This window comes from Salvelinus sp. IW2-2015, unplaced genomic scaffold (genome assembly GCF_002910315.2).
Source record: "Salvelinus sp. IW2-2015 unplaced genomic scaffold, ASM291031v2 Un_scaffold4173, whole genome shotgun sequence".
Taxonomy (NCBI): Eukaryota; Metazoa; Chordata; class Actinopteri; order Salmoniformes; family Salmonidae; genus Salvelinus; species Salvelinus sp. IW2-2015.
The window spans coordinates 67,328-88,549 of NW_019945444.1; the positions used below are offsets into that span (position 1 = coordinate 67,328).

The 21,222-nt window shown below is 45.8% G+C and overlaps 1 pseudogene; it reads right to left on the reverse strand.

Annotated features, from left to right (window-relative positions):
* LOC112076975 (adhesion G protein-coupled receptor L1-like) overlaps positions 1–20,960 on the reverse strand; it is a 46,077-nt pseudogene extending 25,117 nt beyond the window's left edge.
* Positions 20,961–21,222: the final 262 nt, after the last annotated feature.

A 21,222-nucleotide genomic window follows, 5' to 3' on the forward strand; every position in this document is an offset into this window, starting at 1 on the left:
TAATGGCACTACGGTGTGAGCCAGTCCAGAGTGTGTATGTAACAGACGGGAGATTGACAAGTGCCTGATTTGGACGCTGCGCCGCTTCCTGCGTGAGGCAGGGTCGTACTCTTTTTGTTGTTGTGGAACCTACAGGAACGGGGTCTGCATACGCCTTTGATGTATAAGTCGCTCGAACGAGACCGTGTGGAGGGTGTATTGTCCAGGATTTCACGCCAAGGTTCTTAGCACATCTGGAGGAGGACACAATGGAGTGTGTCGCCACTGCACGATGATGGAAGCCAGAAGCAATCATGGAATAAGGGCAGTCCTTCCCGCGGTGCAGGAGAAGTGGCAGTCGGTCCTGTCTTGCGCGTGGTACGAGTTTCCAAACGCCTTGAGGTGGTGATGGCCCCGTCATCCACGACACGAGCATTATGTCCTGCAACGGAGAACAGTGGCAGAGATGCGATTCACACTGGTTATCAGAGGGGGGAAAGGAGAAGATTAATTGTGTGTCGTCTGCATAGCACAGTCGCATTTATGGAGAGACGGCTCTGTGAGGAAAATTCGGTGACAGATCACGTGCCGAACGATGACTGTAGGTAGAGTACTAGCAAGCAGAATAGGAGAGGGTCAGCGTAGGAGCCAGAGTCCCGGGGGAGGACTCGCTCACAGTGGTGATGAAGCACGTGGGGTGCGCCTGAGCAGATTCTTTTGTCAATACGTCGTTCGATGGATCCACTGGTAGGAAGCGACCGTGTCGGAGGATAGAAGCAGCCGGCTAATTCCAAGCGTGGGCCGCGCCGGAGATGCCTAGCGGACATAGCGGGAGAGGGTGGACGAGGAGGAATCTTGATGGTTCGAGGAGTTACTCAAGGCAGCCGATAGGTCCTAAGAAGGATGCGAAGCAGAGGAGAGGAGAGTTGCTTTAGCAGTGGCGGAGCGCCTCGTGAACAAAGAGAACTGGCGAACGTCAGTCCTCAGTTGAATGACTGTAGTCTTGAAACTGACTGCACTTGTTAGGGATCATGGGAAGTCAGATGCTGAAAGTGTTCGTCGGGCCAAGGTCTTGGCCACACTTGTGTTGTGGTACGTTCAACCACGGCGAGCGAGTTTGGGGAGAGTAAATTGATGCCATGTGTGGGTGGATACTGGTTCGAGCTAGTGTTGTTTGTGATCATCGGAGGGATCGAGTGTAAGTTTTTTCAGAAAGGGGTGCAACATCTCGATACTCTTGAGACGGAAGGGACGTAGCCAGCGGTCAAGGATGAGTGATGAGCGAGGTGAGGTAGGGTAAGGTCTCCGAGAATGGTCTGGAGAAGAGAGGAGGGGATGATGTGGGTGTCGGCAATGGCAGGTTGTTGGAACCTTGCCGGTGGCAACAGGCCGGCCGTTAACAGACGCCGTAGCTGGTCATATCTGAGAGAGAGAGGGGTAGACAGAGGCATCATCAAGGAGCACAGGGTCTGAGTTGCATGTGAGCAGAGCCAGAGCCGTTGATGCAGTTTTGGACTCTTAGAACGAGGATCGGATGGATCGTGCGCGAGACCTTGGTGTCGTCTTTCGAAAGAGTCGCGTTGGATCGAGTACGTCATACATGCATGAAGGGGAGGCGGGCTGGGTGATGGGGTTGGGTCTGGGGGAGGCAGGATTCGGGAGCATCGAGCCGTGAGGGACCGATGAGTGCGTGCCGCAGAGCTTCCTAGGGGCGATATTAAGATGTCGAAGATGCTTGGAATTTATGAGTGGGTTAGAGGATGTAAGGCCATCCTGTGGCAGGTGTTTTAATTGTGGGCGTTGGTTAGATGCAGACGACAGACTAGGTGGGAGCAGGAGAATGTAGAGAGGAGGGAGTGAAATGGATGCACAGAGGGCGCAGGGAGGCGAGTTTTCTCATTTCCGCTCGCTGCCGGAGCCCTGTTCTGTGAGCTCGCATGAGGTCGTCGAGCACGGGAGCAGGAGGGGAGGAGCCTGAGCCGCGCCGTGGAGGATCAGGGGACATAGAGAGTCAAAGGATTGGTGCAGAAAGGGAGAGAGGAGGGTTGAGGAGGCAGAATTAGGAGGGGATAGGTTGGAGCAGGTTTTGAGCAGAGGAAGAGATGATAGGATGGAAGAGGAGAGAGAGCGGTGGAGAGAGGGAAGGTTGGGACGGCGCGATACCACGCGCACCTGGTTCAGCGGGTGGCAGTGTGCTGGCCAACGCTGGTGGTAATGTCGGGCTGTTAGGAGTTGGAGAGGGGTAAAAGGATTACACGGTAGTGGTCGGTAACGAGAAGACTTGGTAGGGGAGTTGCCATGAGATTAGTGAAGAACAGCATCTAGTAAAGATGGAGGTGAATTTCAATAATCAAGCGATATTGCCTGCTCTTCGCTGAGTTGCCGGGAGGATCTGGTGTAGAGTCCTCAATGGGTGCAGGTCGAACCTATAGATATTGTAGCAGGCGAGTGGGACATGAAGGAGGGAGAGGGAGGACAGTTGTTAGTCAGGACAGAGCTTTAGTTCGTGTGGAGTGTTTATAGTCACCCAGAATATGTGAGTATGTGCTAGGAGTGCAGTACGGATACCTCAGGAAAGGAACTTATCAGGTAGCGCGTCTCAAGCTCATTGAGTTGAGTACTCTCTCCAGAGGTGTTATAACTGTAGGGAAACCCTGGAGGGCGATAGGACATTAGAATATATAGGCTGTTAAGGCTTGAATGGGCGGTGCTCTTGACCAAAAGAAAACTCGTCAGTTGTAAGGTGTGTTATGCTGTGCTATAAAAATCCTAGATCGGTTCGTTAGGGCTTTATGGATATTCCACCAGTCTGGTTTGTGTGGTGATGACTCTGCATCTCATCGTTGCATGTTTCATTAGTTTTTTATGGCACTCAGGTGCAGTGATAGTTGATACGAAATGGGCAATCGATTTACACCTATTTTTTTATCTCTTTTGAACCTCCCGACTCAAGACAGGACTCCCGGAACATCTAGTGAGAATAGAAGGAGGGCGAGTATACGTAATTCTCCTTTGGGTTCTGAGATCGTTCCTCAGTGAAGGACTGAAAAGATTGGGCTCCTGGGCTTCTCATATTCCTCAAAGGTTCTACAGCTGCATCATTGAGAGCAATCTTGACTGGCTGTTGGTGTCACCTTTGAGGGCTTCTTCGCGTACGTCCACGCAAGGGCTGTCTTGCTGGAGTCATCCGACGCAGGCGCTACGCAATGTACACAGGGGGTAGTGTGGTACGGCCTAGTACATCACTGGGCCGATCTCCTCGCATCCAGCGACTCTACATTCCAGGAGGTGTCAGAGGAGGCCCTAAAATTGTCCAAGACTCAGCCACCCCAGACGATTCATTAGACTGTTCTCTCTGCTAACCCAGTGGCTTGAGAACATAGATATACCGGCACCTGAACAGCCTTCCTACGTTGCCCCTCAAGTACATAGGAGCACTGACGTGACTAATATAAAAGCAGATTGATAGAGATAAATATTGTTTGAGCCGAAGAGCATACTTTGTGTGACTTATAGATTTGTAATTACGCTAGCAATTCGAACTTTTTCTCTAACTGTTTTCGACTCATGCACAACGCTGGGATCTAGCTGCTTTTTGGAAGAATATGCTAATATATATGTTATATTCTATTCTCTCTTTGTCTATTGTGTATTGCCAGTATGTACCCTACCGAACAGGTAAATCAATTTCACCCGAGAAAAAAAACTGAAAAGCTTGAGAGTCGGCTATCAAACCTGCACGTATCGATCATGGTACTGGGTGGCAAACTTGTATGTCCTCACCGCTAAATTTTGTCTTATCATTGTGTCTCTATTAATTATAACGTGTTTTACTTGTTAATTATTTCTCTATTTTTCTTTCTCTTACATTGTTGGGAAAAGCCCGTAAGTAAACGATTCATGTTTAGTCAACACCAGTTTGGCGGTCAGTGCCGTTTCACGGCTACTCGCAGAGAGGGTGATTTTTTTAATGAGCAAAGCGTTTAATTTATCTATTTCAGACTAGATTGGATGACTGTCATTCATGTATCTACAGTCAATGCGCACTTTTCGCCAGCCAATCATGTTAAATGTAAACGACGGGCGATGCAGGTAGTTGGTGCATTGGCGTGGAGCCTAGCTAGTCTCGATAGTACAAATTTTCCCTATACCTTCATGAGGTTTTGCTACAAGTACCTATGTGAATCGAAAGTTTTACAACGTATGTGTGTAGGTCGAGAGACAAGATTTGAAGCGTTGGGGACAGGAGCAACCGGAAGATACGTCGAAAAAGTTCACAAGCTGAGACGACCATTTTGGCACACTCTGCCTGCATCTAGCTGATAGAGGATGTATTTGCCATCTCATTATCAACGTTGTAAAACAGCTATGTTTCTAATGTTCAAAACTGGAGCTCACTTCAGGGGTAGTGTTTCTCACTTTGGTTTTTTGTTATTCGTTTGGCTTCTGTTAAGAAACGGTTTTTTCAACAGATCGGCGGGACTAGAAGACACCCCTCGATTCATCAGCAATATTTATGTCATACCAGGATTCTCAATTGGATTGTAGGTCCTGGGCCTTTGACTAGGCCATTCCAAGACATTTAAATTGTTTCCCCTTAAACCACTCGAGTGTGCTTTAGCAGTAATGTTTAGAGTCTTGTCCTGCTGTGGTGAACCTCCGTCCCAGGTCTCAATCTCTGGAAGACTGAAACAGGTTTCCCTCAAGAATTTCCTGTATTTAGCGCGCCATCATTCATCTCAATCTGACGCAGTTCCGTCGCTCCTGCGATGAAAAACATGGCCACAGGCATGACGTCCACCACCATGGCTTCACTGTGGATGGGGTTCTCGGGGTGATGAGAGGTGTTGGTTTGAGCCAGACATAGCATTTTCCTGGATGGCCAAATATCTCAATTTTAGTCTCATCTGACCAGAGTACCTTCTTTGCTATGTTTGGGAGTCTCACACTGCCTTTTGGCGAACACAAAAAGCAAATGGCTTTTTTCTGGCCACTCTTCATAAAGCCCAGCTCTGTGGAGTGTAGGGCTTAAAGTGGTCCTATTGACAGATACTCCAATCTCCGCTGTGGAGCTTTGCAGCTCATTGCGAGTTATTTGTTGCTCTCTGATTAATGCCCTCTCTTGACTGGTCCGTGAGTTTTGGTGGGCGGCCCTCTCTTTGCAGGTTTGTTGTGGTGCATATTCTTTCCATTTTTTAATAAGGTTTAATGGTGCTCTGTGGGATGTTCAAAGTTTCTGATATTTTTTTATAACCAACCCTGATCTGTACTTCTCTAGCAACTTTGTCGCTGACCGTGTTCGGAGAGCTCCTTAGTCTTCATGGTGCCGCTTGCTGGTGGTGCCCTTGCTTACTGGAGTTGGCAGACACTGGGGCTTTCAGAACAGGTGTATATATTCTTAGATCATGTGACACTTAGATTTGCACACAGGTGGACTTTATTAACTAATGATGTGACTTCTGAAGGGTAATTTGGTTGACCAGATCTTTATTAGGGGTCTTCATTAGCAACGGGGGTGAATACATATACCCACGACCACTTTCCGTTTAAAATTTTTAAGGAATTTTTTTGAACACAGAGTTTTTTTTTCATTTCACTTCACGATTTCAACTATTTTGTGTATGTCCATTAATGAAATCCAAATAAAAATCATTTAAATTACAGGTTGTAATGCAAACAAAATAGGAAAACGCCAAGGGGATGAATACTTTTGCAAGGCACTGTATATTTCTTATCCACTCAAAGCGCGCCAATATATGGTGTGCGGCTCATAGGCAACGTCATCTCGCTGAGTTTACCTTTTAATGATCAATCTCAACGTGACTCGCCAGGTTCCGAAGCTTGAAAACCCTATAAAAATCTTGAAAACCCCATTCTATTTTCCCCCAAAATATTACAACTGAACATAATTATTGATGGTTTTTATTATTGTAGTTAGTTTTGGAGTCAAAGATAACAGTTTCAGTATAGCGGATGTGGAGATCCTGGGCTGGCGTAATAACACGTGGGGCTGCGGTTGTGAGGCCGTAGGACGTACTGCCAATTCTCTAAAACACATTGAGCACGGCTGATGATTTTCGGGTTTTATTTACTAATATAATAACTTTGGTGTGTGCCTGTGTGTCTGTGTGTCTGTCTGTGTGTGTGTGTGTGTGTGTGTGTGTGTGTGTGTGTGTGTTGTGTTGTGTGTGTGTGTGTGTGTGTGTGTGTGTGTGTGTGTGTGTTGTGTGTGTGTGTGTGTGTATATCCACTGGACCTACACAGGCTGGTGGGGGCATGAGCACAGCAAAGTTGGTGAGGGTGGGAACAGGAGCAGGTGGTGTGTGTGCTGTTGGTGTCCAGAGTCTACAGCCCTGAGACGACCACTGGCCTGTATCCCACAGACGGCTCAGAGTAATTCCAGAACGAACAGTTGGGACTGTAGTGGTTCTCCAACTGGAGGGAGAAAGTGAGGAGGGGGGGGGGGGGGTAATTTAAATGAAATTAATTAATTTTATTGATACCCAGGTAAATGGTTCTGTCGCAGGCTTTATAACAACACAAGTAAATAACAAACATAAAGTGCTGCAATCCATTTAAACATGTTTATATACAGTACAGCGATGACAGGGAAGAAATAATACAGGCCTATTTAAACAGTTGGCAAATATGTGGGAGAGAGAGAGAAGGGGTGAGAGGTGAAATATTTGTAATGCATGTGTACGTAACAGAACAGGTGTACAGTGTGTGGGACGTAGTGTTTGATGCTCTGTATACAGTATGTGTATGGGCTTGTTAGTCTACTACAGTACAGTATGTGTATGGGCTTGTTTGTCTACTACAGTACAGTATGTGTATGGGCTTGTTTGTCTACTACAGTACAGTATGTGTATGGCTTGTTAGTCTAATACAGTAAGTATGTGTATGGCTTGTTGTTCTTAGCAGTACAGTATGTGTATGGGCTTGTTTGTTCTACTACAGTACAGTATGTGTGGGCTTGTTTGTCTACTACAGTACAGTATGTGTATGGGCTTGGTTTGTCTACTACAGTCAATATGTGTATGGCTTGTTAGTGCTACTACAGTACAGTATGTGTATGGGCTTGTTTGTCTACTACAGTACATATGTGTATGGCGCTGTTAGTCTACTACAGTACAGTATGGTGATGGGCTTGTTTGTCTACTACAGTACAGTATGTGTATGGGCTTGTTTGTCTACTACAGTACAGTATGTGTATGGGCTTGTTTGTCTACTACAGTACAGTATGTGTATGGGCTTGTTTGTCTACTACAGTAGATATGTGTATGGGCTTGTTTAGTCTACTAAGTAGCAGTATGTGTATGGGCTTGTTGGTCTACTACAGTACAGTATGTGTATGGGCTTGTTTGTCTACTACAGTACAGTATGTGTATGGCTTGTTTGTCTAATCAGTACAGTATGTGTATGGCTTGTTAGTCTACAGTACAGTATGTGTATGGGTTGTTTGTCTACACAGTACAGTATGTGTATGGGCTTGTTTGTCTACTACAGTACAGTATGTGTATGGGCTTGTTTGTCTAATAGCAGTACAGTAGTGTGTATGGCTTGTTGTCTACTACAGTACAGTATGTTGTATGGGCTTGTTTGTCTAATACAGTACAGTATGTGTATGGGCTTGTTTGTCTACTACAGTACAGTATGTGTATGGGCTTGTTTGTCTATACAGTACAGTATGTGTATGGGCTTGTTTGTTCTACTAGCAGTACAGTATGTGTATGGGCTTGTTGTCTACTACAGTACAGTATGTGTATGGGCTTGTTTGTCTACTACAGTACAGTATGTGTATGGGCTTGTTTGTCTACTAACAGTACAGTATGTGTATGGGCTTGTTGTCTACTACAGTACAGTATGTGTATGGGCTTGTTGTCTACTACAGTACAGTATGTGTATGGGCTTGTTGTTCTCTAGTCAGTATGTGTATGGGCTTGTTAGTCTACACAGTAAGTATGTGTATGGGCTTGTTTGTCTTAATCAGTCATAATATTGTATGTGTTGGGTCTTGTTGTCTACTACAGTACAGTATGTGTATGGGCTTGTTTGTCTAAATACAGTACAGTATGTGTATGGCTTGTTAGTCTACTACAGTAGTAATGTGTATGGCTTGTTTGTCTATATAAGTACAGTATGTGTATGGGCTTGTTTGTCTACTACAGTACAGTATGTGTTGGGTTGTTTGTCTAATACAGTACAGTATGTGTATGGGCTTGTTGTCTACTACACAGTACAGTATGTGTATGGCTTGTTTGTCTACTACAGTACAGATATGTGTATGGGCTTGTTTGTCTACTACAGTACAAATGTGTATGGGCTTGTGTCTACTCGTAGCAATTGTATGGCTTGCGTCTATTATGTACAGTATGTGTATGGGCTTGTTTGTCTAATACAGTAAGTATGTGTATGGGCTTGTTTGTCTACTACAGTAAGTATGTGTATGGGCTTGTTTGTCCTAATACAGTACAGATATGTGTATGGGCTTGTTTGTCTACTACAGTACAGTATGTGTGGGCTTGTTTGTCTACTACAGTACAGATATGTGTATGGGCTTGTTTGTTACTACAGTACAGTATGTTGATGGGCTTGTTTGTCTACTAAGTACAGTATGTGTAATGGGTTGTTTGTCATACTCAGTACAGTATGTGTATGGGCTTGTTTGTCTACTACAGTACAGTATGTGTATGGCTTGTTTGTCTAATACAGTACAGTATGTGTGTATGGGTTGTTTGTCTACTACAGTACAGTATGTGTATGGGCTTGTTTGTTACTTACAGTACAGTATGTGTATGGGCTTGTTTGTCTAACTACAGTACAGTATGTGTATGGGCTTGTTGTCTAATACAGTCAGTATGTGTATGGGCTTTGTTGTCTACATACGTACAGAGTATGTGTATGGGCTTGTTTGTCTACTACAGTCAGTATGTGTATGGCTTGTTTGTCTATACAGTTAAGTAGTAGTGTATGGGCTTGTTGTCTACTACAGTACAGTATGTGTTTGGGCTTGTTTGTATAATAGCAGTACAGTATGTGTATGGGCTTGTTAGTAGTCTACTACAGTACAGTATGTGTATGGGCTTGTTTGTCTAATACAGTACAGTATGTGTATGGGCTTGTTAGTCTAATACAGTGCAGTATGTGGTGTAGTGTTTAACCTCCAGTATGTGTACATTATGTCAATGTAAATTTGTTTATTTATTTATTATTATTTGTTTATTTATTTTACCTTAATTTAACTAGGCAAGTCAGTTAAGAACAAATTCTTATTCTCAATGATGGCCTAGGAACAGTGGGTTAACTGCCTTGTTCATGGACAGAACGGCAGATTTTAAAATTGTCAGCTCGGGGATTCGATCTTGTAAGATTTCGGTTTATGCAAGTGTATGTGAGTGTAATTTTTATGTGAGTGTAGTGTGTATATTGGAGTGTATTGTGAGTGAAGTGTGTATACTGGAGTGTATTGTGTTTATGGGAGTGTATTGTGTGTATGAGAGTGTATTGTGTATGGGAATGTATTGTGTACATGGGAGTGTATTGTGTATGGGAATGGATTGTGTATGGGTGTGTATTGTGTGTATGGGAGTGTATTGTGTGTATGGGAGTGTAGTGTTTTTATGGAAGTGTATTGTGTGCATGGGAGTGTATTGTGTGCATGGGAGTGTATTGTGTATGGGAATGTACTGTGTATGAGTGTGTATTGTGTGTATGGGTGTGTATTGTGTGTATGGGAGTGTATTGTGCATGGGTGTGTATTGTGTGTATGGGGGTGTATTGTGTGTATGGGAGTGTATTGTGTGTATGGGAGTGTAGTGTGTGTATGGGAATGTATTGTGTGTATGAGAGTGTATTGTGTATGGGAATGTACTGTGTATGAGTGTGTATTGTGTGTATGGGTGTGTATTGTGTGTATGGGTGTTTATTGTGTGTATGGGAGTGTATTGTGTGTATGGGAGTGTATTATGTGTATGGATGTGTATTGTATATATGGGAGTGTATTGTATGTAGGGGAGTGTATTGTGTGTATGGGAGGTTATTGTGTGCATGGGAGTGTTTTGTGTATGGGAATGTACTGTGTATGAGTGTGTATTGTGTGTATGGGAGTGTATTGTGTGTATGGGAGTGTATTGTGTGTATGGGAGTGTGTTGTGTGTATGGGAGTGTGTTGTGTGTATGGGAGTGTGTTGTGTGTATGGGAGTGTATTGTGTGTATGGGAGTGTGTTGTGTGTATGGGAGTGTATTATGTGTATGGGAGTGTATTGTGTGTATGGGTGTGTATTGTGTGTATGGGTGTGTATTGTGTGTATGGGAGAGTTTGTGGACTGTATGTGTGTGAGTCACAGTAGGTTGGTGGCACTTTAATTGGGGAGGATGGACTCATGGTAATGTCTGGAGCGTAATGAGTGGAATGGTATCAAATACATCAAACACATGGTTTTCATGCGTTTGATGCCATTCCATTTGCTATGTTCCGGCCATTATTATGAGCYGTTCTGTAAGTATGTTAGCGTATAACATTACATGTWTCTGTAAGTGTATACCTGTAAGTGTTTGAGTGTGAACACCACCGGCTCAGTGAGGAACACTCTGCTGGACTCTTTATTGATGGAGGCGGCGATGACGTGGGAGTTGACCGCCAAGCCCCCGCCCCCGTTCGCCTCCAGCTCCATCTTCACCGTGGCGTTCTCGTAGACAGAAGGAGCCCAAGTTCTTATAAAGAACAAACACTACCTTGACGTGGCCTGGAGGGGGAGAGATGAGAGATGGGGAGAGACAGGGAGAGACGGGGTAGAGAGCAAAGGGTCAGAGAGAGAGACGGGGAGAGGCAGATAGAAGAAAGAGAGAGAGATAAGAGAGGAAATGAGAGAGGGAAGGAAAAAGAGAAAAAAGAAACAGAAATATGTGTGTGAAGGGAGCATAATAAGAGAGAGAGTCAGACAGAGAGAGAAGAGTAGAAGAACATAGAAGAGTAAAAGAGGGAGAGGGGAGGAGAGAGGAGAGCAGAGTGAGAGAGTAGAGGAACGATGAAAAAAGAGGTAAAGGAGAGGAAGGGGGAAGAGAGGAGTCAGACAAGAGATAGAACGATAAAGAGGTAAAGGAGAGGGAAAGGTGCAGAGAGAGGGAGTCAGAGAGAGAGATAGAACATAAAGAGTAAAGGAGAGGGAAGGGGGAAGGAGAGGGAGTCAGGAGAAGATAGAACATAAAGAGGTAAAGAGAGAGGAAGGGGAAGAGAGGAGTCAGAGAGGAGATATAACATAAAGAGGTAAATGAGAAGAAGGGGAAGGAAGAGAGAAGAGAAAAGAGAAAGAGGTAAAGGAGAGGAAAAGGAGGAATAGTAAAAGAGAAGAAGACAGAAATAGCGAGAGAGAGGCAGGGGAATAATAAGGGGGAAAGGAGGAAAGGAGAGAGGCAGAGTGACAGAGGGAGAGAGAGAGTTAGTGAAGGTTAGAATGATGTAAGAACCGTTTCATTTTGACTGGTGGAAAGAGGGGAGATTTAATGTAGAGGGCAATGGAACATTCATCCCTCAAGCATTCACAGATCTCCTATTATTCCATATGAATTTTTCATGTGCGTTTGTTTCAATCATTCTAATCTGGTTCCCACTGCAGAGCCGAGCGCTGACAAAAAACAGAGAAGGGGAGAGGGAGGGATGGGTGGAGGACTAGGGAGGTGAGAGGAATGGAGGGAGAAAGGGAGGAGGAGTGGGGTTTGAAGCGGGAGAAGAGATGAGAGAGGGGTGGTATTAAAGATGGTGGAGAGACGGAGCAAGAGGAGAGAGAGAGAGAGCGAGAGCTGAGATTGCTCTGTCAGGCTGTGGGTGATAGTCATCTACACTTCTTCCAGCTATTCTATTAGGAGTGTGCTGTTAGGAAACCATCAAGGAAGAAATGGTCTCAGCGCTTTATTAATCTGATTGGCCCTGTTATTATGAAACAATAACTTGGTCAACTGCATGCAGATTATTTTAGACTCGCATGAAAATGCAAATGGGAAACATTGACTGAGAGATCCTTAGCAGCATATCGCAGGTCATGAAGTAACGGGAGATCCTGAGCCCATATCTTCAGGTCATGAAGTGACAGGAGATCCCCGAGCCATATCTCAGGTCATGAAGTGAACGGGAGACCCGAGCCCATATCCTAGGTCATGGAAGTAACGGGAGACTCCGAGCCCATATCTCAGGTCATGAAGTGAACGGGAGATCCCGAGCCCATATCTCAGGTCATGAAGTGAACGGGAGATCCCGAGCCCATATCTCAGGTCATGAAGTAACGGGAGATCCCGACCCATACTCAGTCATGAGAACGGGAGATCCGAACCCATATCTCAGGTCATGAAGTGAACGGGAGATCCCCGAGCCCATATCTTCAGGTCATAATGGTGAACGGGAGATCCCCGAGCCCATATCTCAGGTCATGAAGTGAACGGGAGATCCCCGAGCCATATCCAGTCATGAAGAACGGAATCCGCCATATCAGTGAAGTAACGGGAGATCCCGAGCCCATATCTCAGGTCATGAAGTGAACGGGAGAATTCGCTGAACCCCATATCTCAGGTCATGAAGTGAACGGAGATCCCCGAGCCCATATCTCAGGTCATGAGGTGACCGGGAGATCCCCGAGCCCATATCTCAGGTCATGAAGTGAACGGGAGATCCCCGAGCGCCATTATCTCAGGTCATGTTGTGAAGGGAGATCCCGAGCCCATATCTCCAGTCATAGAAGGAGATCCCGCATATCTCAGGTCATGAGGTGACGGATCCCGAGCCCATATCTCAGGTCATGAATGAAGCGGGAGATCCCCGAGCCATATCTCAGGTCATACAGTGACCGGAGCATCCGCCGAGCCCATATCTTCAGGTCAGTGAATGAACGGGAGATCCCCGAGCCATATCTCATGTCATGAAGTGAAACGGGAGATCCGAACCCATATCTCAGGTCATGAAGTGACACGGGAGATCCCGAGCCCATATCTCAGGGTCATGAGGGACCGGGAGATCCCAGCCCATATCTCAGGTCATGAAAGTGACAGGGAGATCCCCGAGCCCATATCTCAGGTCATGGTGAACGGGAGATCCGAGCCCCATATCTCAGGTCATGAAGTAACGGGACGATCCCCGAGCCCATATCTGTCATGAGGTGACGGGAGATCCCGAGCCATATCTCAGGTCATGAGGTGACGGAGATCCCGAGCCCATATCTCAGGTCATGAAGTGAACGGGAGATCCCGACCCATATCTCAGGTCATGAAGTGAACGGGAGATCCCCAAACCCATATCTCAGGTCATGAAGTGACCAGAGATCCCCGAGCCCATATCTCAGGTCCATGAAGTGAACGGAGAATCCCCGACCCATATCGCAGGTCATGAAGTGAACGGAGACCCGAGCCATAGTCAGGTCATAAGTAACGGAGATCCCCGACCATATCTCAGGTCATGAAGTTGAACGGGAGATCCCGAGCCCATATCTCAGGTCAGTGAAGTGACCAGGAGATCCCCGAGCCCATATCTCAGTCATGAACTGACCAAGGAATCCCCGAGCCCATATCTTCAGGTCATGGAGTGAACGGACGCTGTAGGTTTACTGACGTGATGGACCGTGATAAGGTTACTGACCATTGCGGCTGTACTGTTTGATGGTGGAGGCGGAGAGCTGGATGGTGCTGTCGCTCACGTAGTTCTGAGGAAAGGACAGGTCCTGAAGGTCCATCTCTGTGTTCAACACGTGCACCTCCAGATCTAAGATACACACACAGGCACGTGGGAACAAAGGGTTAGAGTTGTTCTGCTTTTCCAGGATATTGAGCATGCCCTGCTCTACACCTATCCACCTACTGGAATTACTATTRCTACTAATTACAATTACTAATCACACACATGCAATGACCCCACTGCTTCCATTTCCCCCTATTTCTTACCGATATTGGGGGCCCGGTCGGTGAAGCGGTTGCCGTACATGTTGTTGGCCAATAGAAAGGCTCCTTTCTCCAGGACGTCCAATAGCATGGTGGCGGTGTGGGCCTGCTCCGTAGTGTTCATGTCCTGCCACGACTCCAGGGCCTCTGTACGTAGCAGGTTGTCCACTGTCTGCACTACCGCCTGGCAACGCAGAGGGGGCGCTAATGTTCACACTGCTGTATTACACTGCATTACATTACACATGCTACTGCTGTACATTACATTACACATGCTACTGCTGTACATTACATTTTCTGCTGCTCTACTCTTATAGTAGACGTTTGACCTGTTATCCAATTTATAACAACTAGGGCCTGTATGTTTGATTAATCTCTGTGATTCTCTTGTACTATACAGGCCTGTATGTTTGATTCATCGTGTGATTTCTCTTGTACTATACAGGCCTGTATGTTGATTCATCATGTGATTCTCTTGTACTATACAGGCCTGTATGTTTGATTCATCTCTGTGATTCTCTTGTACTATACAGGCCTGTATGTTTGATTCATCTCTTGTGATTCTCTTGTACTATACAGGCCTGTATGTTTTGATTCACCATGTATTCTCTGTATAATATGCAGGCCTGTATGTTTGATTCATCGTGGATTCTCTTGTACTATACAGGCCTGTATGTTTGATTCATCGTGTGATTCTCTTGTACTATACAGGCCTGTATGACACGCACAGGGTCAATAGATTATTCTTCATTGTACAGTGGAAGGGAGAGAATTACAGSTGCACTTCTATGCTCTTCACACAATCACCATACATTACCCCTTAMACTAAACCTATTAAAACCATTCTAATGATATATATTTACCATATCCTGTATTACATCTGTGTTGCTTCATAAGCTACAGTACAACCAATGCTAAACAAGGGCGCTCTAGTGACACACTACAACACAGCACACTTTGCATAGATCGTACACCACTGCAGATGTGTATGTATTTTGTTCCAATGCACAACAGACWGGTTAAGGAACACATATGCTGCAGGATGACAGAAATCATTCATATGTAGAAATACATCATACATACTATGATATCACACACAGGATCATTTCATACTATCAAGTTACCCCTTACACATAGCCAGAGATATCATACTGTACTGAACAGTACACAGCCAAGGCTCATATAGCAACGTATATCACGGTAGTAATAACATTACAGTGAAACCTAGCTGAGTTATGTCACAGAAACATTATTACCACTTCTATTACTCCGCCCCACATTTCAGAGAGATACTATGAACATGAGGGAAAACTACAAAGCAACTAGCAGCCTGAGGAACTATTACAGAAACATTTCACGGAGGCATCCACAGAGAGATATCMGTCATACAGCGCRCACACACACACACGCTCGCAGCATGCAGACACATGCACATGTACACGCACACACGCAGCACGCTTACACACACACACGCATACATACGTACGTACATACACACACATACATACATACACACACACGCGCATACGTACATACGTACACACACACACACACCGCTGCACCGCGCTCCACCTGCAGCTAGAATGATTGTGAACACATTACATGATATATCTCAGCCTAAAGAAATCCTATACAGTACACACATATGTCTACTATGGGCTAGAGGTTATCTTTCCCACATTATTCTCAGTAGTCAGTACACTGGTAGRCTAGAAGATATTCTCCATTTGAAGTGTGGGGATTAAAGGGGAAGTTACCTGGATGTAAGCCCGACAGGTCCGCTCTCTCTTCTGGAGCTGAGAGGAGGGAGGACAATAGTATTACAGTACACTTCTATAGGGTACTGTAATACCAAAACAATGGCAAACTGCAAGTCTAGAGGGATGTTATACACTAGAGGTCTGTTAGCGTGCATTTTTAAACACCCAGTTCAGTTTGTCTGTGAGTGTGTGTGAATGTGTCTATGTGTGAGTGTGTGTGTGTTTGTACAACTTTGTGTGTGTGTACATCTATCTGTGTGTGGTGTGTGTTTGCACGTGTGTGTCTTCTACCTTGTTGTAGTTGCGTGCGGCTGACTCCTTGTTGCCCGGCCGCAGGGCCTGAAGCTGGGCATCCAGTATGTCCAGCAGCTGTTCCATCAGACGCACTGACGAGCTGACATCACCAGCGTGGATCCGCCCCCGTGTGTGGTTCACCAACTCCCCAGCTATGTTGGCAGCATTCTCACCACTCTTTATCTACACACAGAGAGACACACATTTCCACCACTGGGTACTACACAGAGGAGTGTGTGTTGGGGGTTGCTGATGNGCAGCATTCTCACCACTCTTTATCTACACACAGAGAGACACACATTTCCACCACTGGGTACTACACAGAGGAGTGTGTGTTGGGGGTTGCTGATGTTTGAGAGTGGTAAGTTGAGGGTGCGGAGTAGACTCACGTTTTTTAAAATAAAAATACACTTTAAATATACTCAATAAAATAGTTGTAACTCAATTTTCTTTAAATATACTTTAAATATACTCAATAAAAATAGGTGTAATTCAATTATCTTTAAATATACTTTGAATATACTCAATAAAAATAGTTGTAATTCAATTATCTTTAAATATACTTTAAATATACTCAATAAAAATAGTTGTAATTCAATTATCTTTAAATATACTTTAAATATACTCAATAAAAATAGCATTTCCATTATCTTGACCTTAGTGGCCTTCCATATGACTAACTATAGAAAGTGGAGGATGAAGAGTGGATGCATTTGAATATGGGTCTAGTTGAAATGAGTCATTCTAATGAGTGAAAACCTTAGTGATATGGTGGTGATGGGTTTTAATCAGGAGAGCCTTGGAGACATGCTAATGGCAGTGTGCATATGGACACAGAAATCCAGGGCCAGAGGCAGGGCCAGAGGCCCCCAACAGAGGGACTAGTAGAGGTGGAGGTCTTACCTTCTGGGCTACCTGGTTGACCCAGGGAGAGGTGCAGTTACTGAGGTCAGGGCCCCGAGGGTTCCACATGACCGGAGCCGCCAAGCACTGGAACGATGCGATGCCTGGGAGGGCCAGGGAGGAAGGGAGAAAGGGATGGAGGGAGGAAGAGAGGGATGGAGGGAGGAAGAGAGGGATGGAGGGAGGAAGAGAGGGATGGAGGGAGGAAGAGAGGGATGGAGAGAGGAAGAGAGGGATGGAGAGATATTAAGCATTAGGTATTGGGCAATTATAGAGAAATGGATTTTAAAGAGAAAAGGAACAGGGCAAAGAGTACGACAGATAAAAAAAGAGTAAATGAAATGAACTTTAAATATGCAATACTTTGAGTGGTTCGGTGGAAGGAGAGAAAAGAGAGGGAGGAGGGAGGAGGAAGTGTGTATGAGAAAATGGGGCAGAAGTGGAAAGGTTAAATAATGGAGTGTAGGACAGAAAGAGAAAGAACGAGAAGGGAGGGGTAGGCTTTCAAATGAGTTGGCTATAAGAACATGGCTTTAAAGGAGCAGAAATTCACACAAACGTGCGCTTCACACACACACACACACACACCCACACCACACACCACATCCACAAACGACGGCGCATCAGGCATCGTCTCTCATCTGGCAAGAAATAACACCTCAAGGGAGGGACCGTTCTCGCCACCACCTTGTTTTCAGCTAAGTTTTCTTTTAGGTTAGGAGAGTTCAGAGAGAGGACAAGCACACTGGATCAACCAAGAAGGGTCTTTCCACTACCCCGCTCAGCACAAACAGCTCCATACAGGGAACAAACAGAAGAGAGGGGAGAAGAGAAGGAGAGAGGGAGAAGAGAGGGAGAGAGGGAGACAGAAGAAGGGAGATGGAGAGAGGGAGAGAGGGGAGAAAGAGAAAGAGAGAGAGAGAGAGAGAAGGGGAGAAAGAGAGGGAGAGAAGGGAGAAGAGAGGGAAAAGAGGAGGGGAGGGAGGGAGACAGAAAGAAGGGAGATGAGAGAGGGAGAGAGGGGAGAAGAGAAGAGAGAGAGAGAGAGGGGAGAAGAGAGAGGGAGGAGGGAGATAGAGAGGGAGAGAAGGGAGACCAGAAGAAGGGACAGAGAGAAGAAGGAGGAGAAGGGAGAAGAGAAAGAGGAGAGAGAGAGGGGAGAGAGAGAAGGGAAGGGGAGAAGAGAGGGAGAAAGGGAGAGAGGGAGGGAGGGAGACAGAAGAAGGGAGAAGACAGAGAGACAACACATTGCAGCAGAAGAATCAGAGCAGAAGTACCTCCTTTTCCTTCCCTACTCCGTCCAATCCTCTCCTCCAATCTAGCGGGCAAGATTGGGTTTTGAAATCTCTGCCAAGACATAGGGCAATTAAGCCAGCTTGCTAATAGCGTACTGTTGTTGTCAAGAAGATGAGAGAGAAAGAGAGAGAGAGAGAAGAGAGGAGAGGACGAGAGAGAGAAGAGAGAGAGGAGAGAGAGAGAGAAGATGAGAGAGGAGAGAGAGAGAGAGAGAGAGAGAGAGAGAGAGAGAGAGAGAGAGAGAGAGAGAGAAAGAGAAGATAGAGAGAAGGGCGAGAGAAAGAGAGAGAGCGAGAACACAGAAAAGTCAAGAGAGATGGAGGGGGGGTAAGGTGGTAAAAGATATTCTATATTTTCTGGAACTCGAGAGGGATATTTGTTGCTTGCATTTTGGAGTTAATAGAAGCATGAAGGGAGGTGTATCTGTTTGTTCCGTTTCTTTCATTTCATTATTCCACACTTTCAATTGGCTATCCCTGTTCGCTGTGAGAACGAACTATTCATTTGGAGAGGACGAGGAGGAAGGACGGGCTTTCATGTAGAGGGGAGTCCTACTGGGACCCAGCCTGCTGCTTGAGACCAACAGTGGGAACAGGAGAAGGAGAGGGAGGGGGTAGCTAACAACACTGCAGTTCTATGGGAAAAACAGGGCTAAGACAGAAATCACTGAAAACGTGCGCTACAAAACACACAGCCACACACACACACACACACACACACACCACACACAACACACACACACACACACACACACACACACACACACACACACACACACCACACACACACACCACACACACTTCACACATCTCACAGCATCACACAGCACACTGGAAACAGAGCACAATAGGAAAACAGCACACACAGACGGAAAGCGAGACACACTGGGAACACAACACGTGCACGCGCACACCCACACAGAATACATCACAAACGAAGAACAAAAACCACGCACATGTATGTACTGTATATCACACTGTTACATTTTGAGCGCCTAACAAAAAACTAACAAAACACCAGACACACATGCAACGGCACAACCACATTACCCCCCAACTCCAAATAAACCACACACTCATACAATACAGGAACACGGTAATAATCAGTCCCCAACCTAGTGATCCTTTAGGACAGGGACGGTCACAGTTTTCTTGGTGAGGCCACTGCACCCCTCTGGCCACTCTGGACTAGACATCGCTGGGGCTCTGGGCCGCTGGAACGGTGCGGGGAGGCCGCTGGTAGACTGGTACGGTGGCTGTGATGGCCGGGCAGGTCAGGGCCCTTGTTGATAGCGCCAATGGGTGAGAAGTGGGGGCCAGGGGGCGCGGTGGTAGCAGGCTAGAATGGAGGGGAAAGGTCGGGCTGGAGTGGTGGGGGCTGGTCACCTGAGTGGGTCGTCAAAGGCCTGAAGAGAGAGAGACCGGGGGGACGGGGGGTGATTTGGTTTAGTTTTAAAACACATAATGAAAGCACATGTATAAATAAAATCATTGAGGATTGACAAAATAAAAGTCAAAAATAAAGATCAAAGATATAGATGTGGGAAATCGAAAGTGAGAGACAAAAAAAGGTAAATAACAAAAGCAGATGGAATGAAAGTGGTGAGAGGGGAAGAGAAAGATCAAAACCAGAGCATGAATCAAAAGAGAGAGGCACGCATTAAATGTTACCATTTCTCACAATTCAGTTCAAGTTCTCCGGTATATTACGGCCCTCTTTATGAGCATTCAGCTTTAATACAGTCTATAATATTGACTCTTTCTGTTTCCTTCCTATTACCTCGTCTGGAGAGGGGGAGGGATGCGTGCAGCGGCAAGAAAGGAGAAGAAAGGAGCGATGTCATTATTGATCAAATGTATATGACAGATAGTTCAGCTACCGACATTAACAACCCAACTTTAAATGCAGCCATAAAAGTAACACATTCCGCAACTACGTCCAAATCTCAACTGATCAAACACCTATCTCGCTCTAACAACACTGGACAAGACTGTCTGTCTGCCTCTATCTTTTCTCTCCTTTCTTTCTTTTCTTTCTTTCGTTCTTTCTTTCTTCTTTCTTTTCTTTCTTTCTTCTTTCTTTCTTTCTTTCTTTCTTTCTTTCTTCTTTCTTTCTTTCCTTCTTTCGGTTCTTTCTTTCTTTCTTTCTTTCTTTCTTTCTTTCTGTCTTTCTTTTCTTTCTTTCTTTCTTTATTCTTTCTTCTTCTTTCTTCTTTCTTTTTTCTTTCTTTCTTTCTTTCTTTCCTCTATCTCTCTCTCTTTCTCTATCTTCAGGGCCAATGCTAACTCCAGATGGGCCTGCTCGCTATTCCCCTAGTTTCATCTGAAAAAAGCAAGGTACGTAGCAAGAGGGCGAACAGGTGGTGAATTGCATTTGTGGGGCAAGTCCACTACATGGACTCTGGGCTTTCAGAATAAGGTACCGTCACACACTCTCGGACTCTGCTTGATCCCCAGGGTGGGGTCCGGGTGGTCGCGAACCCAGCGGGTATCTCAGCTTATGTTGTTCTGATGTGGCTGGTTGTCTCGGGGTTATAGTCGCACAGAGGAGACGTACTGTAAATTTTTTTTTAAGGAATTTTAAATGGGTTAGGGAAGGGGATGTGGACGGAGCTCCTCCCGGGCCGGTTCGTGTTGTGGTAAGGATCAGGTCCCCGCCGGACTCGTGTCGTCGTCCTGGTAGCGCTGCGCCGGCGTAGCACGCCGCGCTGCGGCGTTGGACGCGCCCTTCGAGGCTGGTCTTCCCAGGTGCCCTGACGCGCAGGGTGTATGGGTTACCTGGGAGGAGGGGGGGTGATGGACCATTATTCTCAAACTACGGATCTCTCTGGTGTTTGGTTCAGGATGTTTTGTATATTAAACATTTAGGCCTACTTGTTGGCTTGTGTATGTCCACTCCTCCGCCGTTAGCCCCTCCCTCTTCTAGTTCTCTCCACCACCTGTTACCTCCTCTTTACTCCTTCTTTTCCCTCACCCTGTTACACTCCTCCCTCTTCTATTCTCTCTCATCACCCCCAAGCCTGAGGCTGTTACACCTCCTCCCTCTTTCTATCTCTCATCGGTAAAT